Source organism: Dromiciops gliroides, chromosome 2 (genome assembly GCF_019393635.1).
Source record: "Dromiciops gliroides isolate mDroGli1 chromosome 2, mDroGli1.pri, whole genome shotgun sequence".
Taxonomy (NCBI): domain Eukaryota; kingdom Metazoa; phylum Chordata; class Mammalia; order Microbiotheria; family Microbiotheriidae; genus Dromiciops; species Dromiciops gliroides.
The window spans coordinates 352,332,714-352,343,743 of NC_057862.1; the positions used below are offsets into that span (position 1 = coordinate 352,332,714).

At 37.6% G+C, this 11,030-nt stretch overlaps 1 pseudogene; it reads right to left on the reverse strand.

The window, feature by feature from the left end:
- Positions 1-8,173: 8,173 nt before the first annotated feature.
- LOC122738867 lies at positions 8,174-10,643 on the reverse strand (annotated as a pseudogene).
- Between the last annotated feature and the right edge of the window lie 387 nt (positions 10,644-11,030).

Below are 11,030 nucleotides of genomic sequence, written 5' to 3' on the forward strand. Positions count from 1 at the left end.
AGAGTGAAATGTACTCTATACAAAATAACAGCAATAGTTTAAGATGATCTGCTGTGAAGGACTTGGTTATTTTCAACAATGTAATCATCCAATATGACTCTGAAGGACTTAAGAAAATTGCAATCCATCTACAGAAAAAGAACTGATAGTATCTGAAAAGGGATTGAAGCATAATTTTTTGACAGTTCCTTAATCTGAAGTTTTGTTTTTGTCTGTTTTCTTTTACACGCTTGTTAATGTGGAGATGTTTTGCATGACTACTCATGTATAACTTATATTGAATTGCTTGAGTTCTTTCAGGGGTAGGGCGGGGAGGGAGGGAGGGAGGAAGAGAAGTTGGAACACAAAGTTTTTAAAAATTGATGCCAAAATTTGTTTTTACACGTAATTAGGAAAATAAAATTCTAAAGAAATAAAAACAAATAAAAAACTAATAAAAATGATTACTGTGTAATTCTATTTTCTGTTTATCCTTCTCTCTCTTTTTTTACCCTGACACTCTACAACAATCTGCTTTGCTTCCAACCACCACCTCCCTTACTCTGATATTTAGTTTAGCAATTCTCCCCTTTTGTCTTAGCCTCTGACCCTCTACTTCCCTATTGTATGAGGTAGATTTACTTTCCCAGCTGAGTGTGCATATATATTCTTTGCTCTTTGAGCTAGTTCAGATGAGAGTGTGGTTCAAATATTCTCTCTTTTGTTGCTTCTTTTATGTGGGACAATTTTCTCTATTCTTTTCCTTTTCTCTTTCTCTAAGTATATCCTTTTTCTCACCTTTCCATTATTTTTTGAGTTTACTCAACATAATCAACCCACACTCTGTCCATATAGACCCCTTCCAATTGCTCTAATAATAATAATAAAATTATTATAATTTTTGTATCATTTTTATAAGAGGGATATTATCAGTTTCTTAAGTCCCTTATGACTTTTCTTTCATGTTTTCTCTTTTATGCTTCCCTTGAGTTTTGTGTTTGAATGTTACATTTTCTTTTCTACTCTTGTGTTCTCATCAGAATTTTGTGAAAGTCCTCTATTTCATTAAATGTTCATCTTCTCCCCTCCCCCACACTGAAAATTATACTTAGTTTTGCTAGGTATGTTATTCTTGGCTGTAAGCCTATATTATTTGCCTTTCAGAATAGATTTGTTAGGGAAATAATGGCTTTCCTTAATGATGCAAGGACAGTTCAGGGACAATGTATGTCAGAGAAAGCTTCAGGTCTTAAAGATAACACCAGATATCTTAGGATTTTCACAGGAACTAAAGGTATGGTAGATAAGTTTTTTCCATTAATTATAATTTTAACTCAGGGGAAAAGCTAAATTCCTCAGGTCAACTCAAGTACACAGAAATGAGACTATAAGTAGTTATAGACTCAACTATAAAAACCTATACAGCATAATAAGAGCAAAGTGAGCATAACTAGGAGAATGTTCTATACAGTAGCAGCAATATTGTTTTAAGAACATCTATTAATGACTAAGTCATTTTGACTATTATAAATACACAAATTAAATATAAAGGTCATATGAAGAAAGATGCTATCTGTATCCAGAGAAAGAACTGATAAATAGAAATAAGTATAGAATAACATATATATATACACATACATATACACATACTTATTTGTGCCTAATTGTAGTTATCTATAGTGGAGGGGAGAGAAAAAAAGAAATTTGCATAACTTTGTTGTGTCAATCATCTTTTTTATTATACTTTGTTATAAAAATATTTATTTTGTTCCATGAATTGAAAGTAAAATAAATTTGACAGAAATCATACAGCATAAAATCACTTGTATTTTAGAATCAATACAGTAGAAACCCAAGATAATATTAATTTTGATCTCCTCATCCTTTAGTAATTTGATTGATGTAGCATTAATAGTATAAATAAATTTTAGAAATATTATATTGTTATTTTCCATAGCCTAGCCATGAATACTGAATATTTCTCTAGCTATTTAAGTTATTCTTTATTACTTTAAGGAGCACTTTGTGTGCTTTGGGAGGTCACTTTTCACATAGTTTATGCATTTTGTAGTCATTTAGAACAGCATTTCCCTTATTGCCTTTTTTTTTTTTTTTTTTTTTTGCAGGGCAATGAAAGTTATGTGAATCATCCAGGGTCACACATCTAGTAAGAGTCTGAGCCTGCATTTGAACTCAGGTCCTCCTGAATCCAGAGCTGGGGCTTTATCCACTGTGCTACCCAGCTGCTCCCTACCTTATTGCTTCTTTGTTACTGTTATATAGAAAAGCCATTGGTTTTTGAGAATATTTTGTAGCTTATAGCTTAATTATAGCTGTTTATTAAAGCTCTACTAGTATTTTTGTGGGTTTCCTAGGATTTTTCAAGTAAACTATCATACCATCCACAAAAATAATAGCTTTATCTTTGTGTTGCCTATCTTTATTCCTTTAATACTCTTCCCTTTCTTGTCTTACTACTAATACTAGCATTTCCATAACCATATCAAATAATAGTGAGGAAAATAGACATACTTAATTCTCTCCCATATTTATTAGAAAAGATTGTAGTATATCCCCATTGTATATGATGCTTGCTTTTGGTTTTAGATAGATGCTTTTTATGTTATTAATAAAAGGTCTTAGATGTGCAGCCAAGATGGTGCGGTAAAGGCACCCTGATGTCATGGTTCTCTTTGAGTATGAAGGACAAACAACAACCTCTGCAAACCAGCAGCAGATTTTGGGGGAAGCCACATTGATGGCTTCCGGAGCTTTCACCCCACAAATAGTATGAGAGTCAGACAAATGCTCAGAAGGAAAGTGCAAGGAATCTTTTCTTGCCACTTGGTGTAGGACTCTGTTTCATGACTCATATATGGTTGTGGGTCATAGTTCCAGGGTGAGAGGGAATACTAGCCCACTACTCAGGAGAATGGGGTCCCTGGTCACAATTCCAGGGCTGAAACAAGTTCTTGTGTTTTTTTATAGACTAGAGCATATACCAGGAGAGCAGCAATCACAACTCTTCTTAGATCATACCACTTTGCTTGCCTTCTCAAGAGAGGTAGAGAAGAGGGAAGGAGAGAACTTGGAATTTCATTTTTTAAAAAAGAATGATAAAAATTGTTTTTAAATGTTAATTGGGAAATATATTTTAAAAAGAAGAGATAATTAATTCCTTGAGGTGTGTGATAAAATAATGGAATTTGGCAGATGCCCAGGGATCCCAACTGAATGATCTAGTACTGTTTGGGAAACCAGCTAGGGATGATTGAATATGGGCCATACCTGGCCTGCCCTGAGTGACATATACTGCTGATGTCAGCAGGGTAACTACTCTCCACATCCAGTTTGAAGGACTTCCCTTTTGGGGGAGGGAGAGTAAAAGTAGAAAACGAAAAGCTTGCTGAGGGGAGGAGGTCTTTTCCTGTTGATGAGCTTCTGGGAGCAGACTGCTGAGAGGCTGCACAGCTGTTTCCTATTGAAACTACAGACTCCAGGTGGTGAGTTAATAAAAAGGAGTCTGGCTGTTTGAATCAGCTGACTGGAAGCAAGTTTGGGGATTGTGTTAGCCTTTGCTAGAGCCAGGGAACTTTTCCATTTTCCTCTTTCCCTATTCCCTTGTCATTGTCTTAATTAATTTCACCTTTGCTGTGTATTTTATTCCCATTAATAAAACCTGATTTGTTTGTGGAAAAGAGGTTGTTGATCTCCTTTCTTATTGGCCTAGGGAGGAGGGGAGGGGTGTAAACTTTGGACCTAGAGGTCCCTCATTATTTTCTGAACCCCAATATTATGGTGAGCCACCCAATTAACTCTCCCCATATTAAATTTGGCCCCTACAGGGGAGATATGCTCTTTTTTGTATTTGAATCTCAAGCACTTAGTACAATGTTAGGCTTAATAAGGATGTTATCTGTGTCTCTCTTAACTCTAAGGCCAGGCATCATTCCACTTTATCTTACTGCTAGAGAACTGACCATGTTTTTACTTTGCACAAACCAAATCATAGAAGAATTTAGCTACAACTAAACAAAAACAATTGGTACAAGTGAAGGAAACAGGTTGTTTTGGGGAAAAAGCCCTAGTGATAGACTTAAGTGGAGCTTAGACAAATCCTAGTATTGTTAAGGGCTAAAATTCTAGCTAGTCTATCTAAAATATTTAATGAGTGGTCGCCAATAAATTATAAGCTTTAGCAAGAGTTAGACTTTTAAGCATTTATTAAGGAGAATAAGAATTTGGTAAAGAGAGAGAGAAAGGTCTAGATTCCTATCTATTAAAGGGAGAGCGCATTTCTAGCTCCCTTCTCCGCCAGAGTCCAGAGGAAAGAGAGTGAGACCGAGCGCCAGTCTCTTCCTTCCTCCTCCCACTCGTCCGCGTCACTTCCTGATGCCTGGTCTTGCCCTCAAAGACCTTCGCTTCATGGGCAGAACTCCTCTACAGCAAGTATCCAGCAGGTGGCGTTATTCCAATCGTTACAGTCCCCCCTGTTGTTCCTCAAGAAACAAAATGTTTCCTTGACGGAACAGTAAAAACAATATGATAACTATTGCTGAACAACAATATAGAAAAGGAAGAGAGGAAAGTTTTGTTCAGAGGGGCGATTTTTTTTGTCCTCATGAACCGACGCTTTGACATTAGTCTTGCAAAGGGAGGGCCTCTGCAGAGAATACATGTTACAGATGGTGTATATTATAACAGAAAGAGAAAAAAACCAACAAAAAGAACAAATCAAAACTGTTCATTTAAAGTCTCTGAAAGTCTTTTCTCAGATGTCCTCTAGGTGTAGTCGTGGAATGGAAGTCTTTTCAGGGGTTGATGTGTGGATGCTGGTAATCAGCCAGGAAAATTTCCTGCAAAATTGAGCTTAACACAACTTTAAAATAGCTTTGTCAATAATCAAATCAAACAATGAAAGTTCTCAAAAACATGTCTAAGGGAATTCAGAATCTTAGTTGTTACACATGAAACATATAATAAAACAAAAATTAAAACATTCTTTAAAATTATAATATTACTATAGTCCCCCCTTTATGGAGGGTAATTGAGAAGACAATTGCTGCGATATTAATTATTAAAAATAATTTTTTATCTTTGTTTCATCACTTTTTGCATCATCTGCCTAATTATCCTCATGCCATTATGAGAAATTAAAAAATCTAATATAATTGGTAACAGGTGTCAAGGCCAAATTCAACACTGTATTTATCATGACACCTGAGATAATTATGGGGGTTACCATAAAAGAACAGAGAAATGATGGGATATGAGCATTCCCACACTTGAGCAATATGTACTGCCCATGCAGTATGCCAGGCTTAAAATAGGTGGATGGAATATATGTCCATGCCACCGAACATATTGGAGGAAACTGAGTCAGACTTAATCAGATGCATGGGATTGAGATGGTCCATGGCATCAGGCATATAGGAGGGAGCATAGAAGCCAGGTGTAGAAGTGAGATGGGTGGGATCAATACTTCCAGCCATCTGTACAATATTGTGGGGAAAAATAAAATAAAATATTAAACCAAGAGAATCCAACCTCAACATTAGTCAAAAGCCGTTCCCTCGGCCATACCTTGACTTCATGCACGTCTCCCCTCATGTGACAGTTCAGTGTCTGCTCTTGCATGTATTCCTCTTGTGATTGGATGGCATCTTGGCCAACTGGCATCTGATAACTCAGAATAAAGGCAATTAATGTTTTAAATGATAAGTTCCCATAATTCCAAGTCTCATATGGATTTAAAAATTGAGGATAATAAATGATTGCAAAAAATGTGAATACATCTTGACTCAGAACACAATATATAATTATGCAACAATTTCAAATAATACCCCTTTTTTTTTAACTTAGTATACAATTACTTTTTTGAAAAATCTGAACATATTTAAATACAAGTTAAAGCACAACACAATCTCAAAGAAAACTTTTACAAATGTTCCCCTCTTTTTTTTTTTTTTTTGGAATATGCTTATCAAAAATAATACTTCTAGAATCAATTTACACTTGCCATGGCAACCAATTTGCCAGGGAAATGCTTTAAAGAGTTTGATCAAATAATCAGTTGAGAAAAAATAACAAAAACAAACAACTCAGAATATGGGAGCACAATACTCCTAGAATTAACATTGTATAATAAAATCAAAACCATCTTGCAATGTTTCAAAATTAGATAGACAAATGAATAGAAGAAAATACACATGGAACAATAAAAGACAATGAAATTCAAACTAAGGAAGTCTAAATGAATGTGAACTTAATATTAATAAGAGTATTATAAAATATAAACTTGATCACATGACTATAAAAAGCTTTTACAAATATTCTCCTTGTTTTAAAAACTAAATATAAAACACAATCTCAAAACCATGAAAATCTCTATGAAAATAAACCCATACCATTAATTTCAAAATGTATATGTAATAGCATAGAAATCCTATGTAACCTCTGAACTGATATTAATACTCTGAGTGAATTCAGAACACCTTTGATTCCGATATCTAAAATCCCCAATACTCATATCAATACCTTGCTGCTTACTTCTACATTTCTGTAAAATATATACCCTTCCATGGCAAAAGAGGCAGAGTCTTGAACTATGTTGATTGTCATTCTTATTCAGCTTAAGTTTTTCTTCTTTAACCCCTCTATATTGTCTGTCAGTCTTTTCACCATACAAATGCTTTATAAGATTACTAATTAAAGACAAAAGCAGGTTAGCAAAATTATGAACAAAACGAGCATATCTGGAATTTAAAGAGTTTTCTAAGATTGTCTCAAAAGCACAGCCAGGCCGGGGAAGGGCTGAGCCTGAAGCTGCAAATGCAGGTAGAAAAAGTTGAGCATGCGCATCAGATCTCTGGACTTCCCAGGCAGGGGAAGCAATGGGCTTGGCCATAGGAGGAGTAGAGGGTGGGGTCTGGAGAGGAGGGGAGGGACCAGAGCAATTTGAATCAGACTTGATTTTGAACTCAGGCCTGGATTCCTCTTCCCCCACTTTGCCTCCAGGTGCTAGGGGATTAAAAGCTTCTAGAGGGTGGGTCATTGCCTCCAGGCATGCAAAATTAAAGCAACAATTACTGTTAGAACTGGGAAAAGCTGCGGGAATCTCTTCAGGTTTCTCTGAAAAAGCATGGTTGGGAGAGGGAGTGATATTTCCTTGTGTGAGTAAGTTGCTGGCTCTTTTAACAAAAATAAAAAGAAAAATAGAAAATCCACAAAAACAAAGCATTAACATGATCTTATCTCCCATTTGTCTGGTTAAACAGACTAAAATCAAAAATAGGGTAATTAGGGAGTTTAAAAGGTCCATTCGAAAAAATTTAAAGGAAAACACAGCCAGTACGCCAGTACTTAGCAGTTAAAGGGAGAGGGAGGGGAAATTTCTTACCCGATCAGAAGACTGAGGTTTAGCTTTCCTCTTCGTGGTCAGCCATCTGTTAAGGGCTAAAATTCTAGCTAGTCTATCTAAAATATTTAATGAGTGGTCGCCAATAAATTATAAGCTTTAGCAAGAGTTAGACTTTTAAGCATTTATTAAGGAGAATAAGAATTTGGTAAAGAGAGAGAGAAAGGTCTAGATTCCTATCTATTAAAGGGAGAGCGCATTTCTAGCTCCCTTCTCCGCCAGAGTCCAGAGGAAAGAGAGTGAGACCGAGCGCCAGTCTCTTCCTTCCTCCTCCTACTTGTCCGCGTCACTTCCTGATGCCTGGTCTTGCCCTCAAAGACCTTCGCTTCATGGGCAGAACTCCTCTACAGCAAGTATCCAGCAGGTGGCGTTATTCCAATCGTTACAGTATCTAGAATTCCAGAAGCCTCTACCCACCAATACCTATTTCCAACTTATATTCGTGACACCCTAATTTTTTTTTTTTTGCAGGGCAATGGGGGTTAAGTGACTTGTCCAGGGTCACACAGCTAGTAAGTGTCAAGTGTCTGAGGCTGGATTTGAACTCAGGTACTCCTGAATCCAAGGTCAGTGCTTCATCCACTGCGCCACCTAGCCGCCCCATTGACACCCTAAATTTTAACTTAAATCTACCATTATTTAATGTAACAAAACTTTCCCTTTTGCTATTACATTAAATGCCCATAGATTTCTCATTAAGTAATTTTTTTTTTTTGCTGGAGCTTCAATATTTTGATCATTTATCCCTCGGGAGCCAGGGCGCGTGCCAGAGGCAGCTCAGAACTGGATCACTTGCCCCTTCCTCTTCTTGTTTCCTCCCAGCTCGAAGTGCTTGCAGCGCCTGATGGCCAGCATCCTCTTGGACCTGCAGTTGGGCTCCACGCACTCGAGCCTCAGCACGATGATCCTCTTCATGGTCTTGGCCTTCTTGCGGAAGATGGGCTTGGTCTGGCCGCCGTAGCCGCTCCGCTTGCCCTGCGCGGATAGAGTCCTTGCCCTTCTTGTACTGCGTCACCTTGTGCGGCTGGTGCTTGCCGCACTTCTTGAAGTAGGTGCGTCAGCAATTAGGCACGTTCACTATGATGGCGGCGGCAGCGGCAGCGGCGGGGCGGGACTTCCCGAGTCGGCTTCGCTCGGGGCCGGGCTGCTCTTAGGTTCTACGATGCCACGAAGCACACGGGAGGAGACAGAAGAGGCAGGGAAGAGTTCTGAGAGAAGAAGCTGCGGGGAGCAGAGCGGAGCTCAGCGGGCGCCGGCACGAGGCTCGCGGGGAGGAAGCTCATTAAGTGATCTTAAAGAAAGTACAATTTTATTTTTGAGGCAATGATGAATATGTTCTGTGTTATTCTTTCCTTTTGACTTTGGGGTTCATGGCCTGGAGATATCACTACATCTTGTGGCAATCTATCACATGGGTAAAGAGGGACTTTTCTCCTAGGGTGTAAAGGGCACTGCCCCAAGTTCCGGGTATTTTGTTCTGTTTTCAGAACAAATTCTGGGGGTGTGAATGTTTTTCATTATTCCAAAATGCTTTCAATATTGGTTGGATCCATTTACAATCTTATGATCAATGTTTTTTGTACCAATTTTTCCACATTCCCTCCAATGTTTAGGAACTAAATTTTCTAATAAAACAGCAGATAAGGAGGAGGAGAATATTTGGTGAATGAGTCTTGGCATGAATGAGATAAAGCATTCCTGATATCCTTCCTAAAATAGTATTCTCTGGTAGGGAGTCACAGGTCAGGAAAGTAGGATTTCAAGGCAGAGGTTTCTCTAAGCTGGAAAGTTATAAGTTAAGGAGAAAGAAGTGTGTAGAACATGATCTATATCATGATACCTAATTTCCTGCTTACTTTCTCTTACTTTTGGAGGTCTATTTTCTGATATGATATATACAGATAATAACACTTATGCTATTTACCCAAAGGGGTTTTAAGTAAAGAGTTTATGGCATAAAATAATATAAAATTTGTCCTAAATATGGTAATGTTTTACATAATTGCACATGTATTACCTATATCTAATTGCCTATCACCTCAGGAATGGGAGAGGGAAGGGAAGGGAGAAAATATAGAATATGGAGCCCCAAACTTTAAATGAAAATGTTTATTATTATTTAAAAAAATATTACTGGTCTGGATATAAAAAGCAATAGTGCAAACAAGTTGGAGGAGCAGGAAAGGAAACAATGCTCAGAACTATAGATAGGCAATGATCATTAGGCAAACATGGCATAAAAAGGAACACAGAAAATAAAATGTACAATTTTATAACCTAAAATTGAAAAAAAAACTATTTCAAAAAAAATATTCTGCTAATTTTGGAAAAGAAATTGAGGGGAAAAATTTTTGCATCAAGTACCTGTGATAATGACCTGATGTTCAAGATATAGAGGGAACTGATTCAAATATAAAAGGATAGGAGCCATTTGTCAGCAAAGTGGTCAATGGACATGGACGTGATATCAAAAAAGTAAGGCAAGTTGTAAACAATCAATCAATAAGCATTTATTAAGCATTCATTATACTATATGATGAGGATCCAAGTTTAAAAATATAAACAATCCTAACTAATTTAAACATCAGTTCTTTATATAAACTGATCTATAAGAGCTTACATTGTAATAAAGAAGACATAAATCTCTAAATATATGCAGAATAAATATAAAGTGAATAGATGCATAGTTATATACCAGGTTGTTTCTAGGGAAAGCACTAGCAGTTGTATAGATGTAGAATGTTGTGTGTTATAATTAAAAAAAATAATCAAAGCAGAATTTATTTATAAAAATCAATGTAAATGATAAGGGTTAAGAAATCCAAATTATACAACCTGTCTGCTTTTAATATAATAAGGGCTGTTGCTTCCTCTTGCCTTAGAGTATGCTCCAGCTTTCTCCAACTTTCATTATTTTTCTTTTTCACTCCAACTCCCCTGCTTCACTTTTACTGCCCTGCTCCTTTCTTCTAACTCCAAGCCCCTTTCACTTTATTGACCCCCCTGAAAAGCCCCTTAGTGTTCTCACCTCTGTTGCCAACCCCCTGGTATCTCTAGTGTCTCTGTATCATAGCCCTTCCTCACTTTCTCCAACCTCCTTTTTGCTGACCACCCCCCTCAGGGTCTCTAGTGTCCCTTTTTATTAACTCTCTCTCTTAGGCGAAACCTCGGGCTGGCTACCGGCAAGGCCATCCAAGTCTGTGCTCTCTAGGCCGAGCTGGGGGCTGGGTGAAGCAAACTCCAGCATCTCTGAGGGTTTTCATGTGCCTCCCCACTGTGTGCAGGGACCAGGCTGTGGCCTGGGGTTTTTCATCCACACAGCTTAGTCTGGCTCAGAGGCCTCCCACAGCTGAAGCAGACAGGGCTGAGAAGCTCCACTTGTGGAGCCTGAGGTTAATTTCAATGCCCACAGTATGAAGAATGCTGAAAAGACTAGGTTGGCTGGAAAGTAGCGTATGCATGGGAGGGGATTGATGAGAAGAGAGATTGAGGACAAGTTGTGAAGGGTATTACAAGATAAGAAAAGGACTTTTTATTCTTATACTAGAGGAATCTTGCAAGATTCGAGTGAGTAGGAGAGTAGCATGGTCAAAGCATCATTTGGTGAAAATCACTTCAGTAGCACTGTGTATGA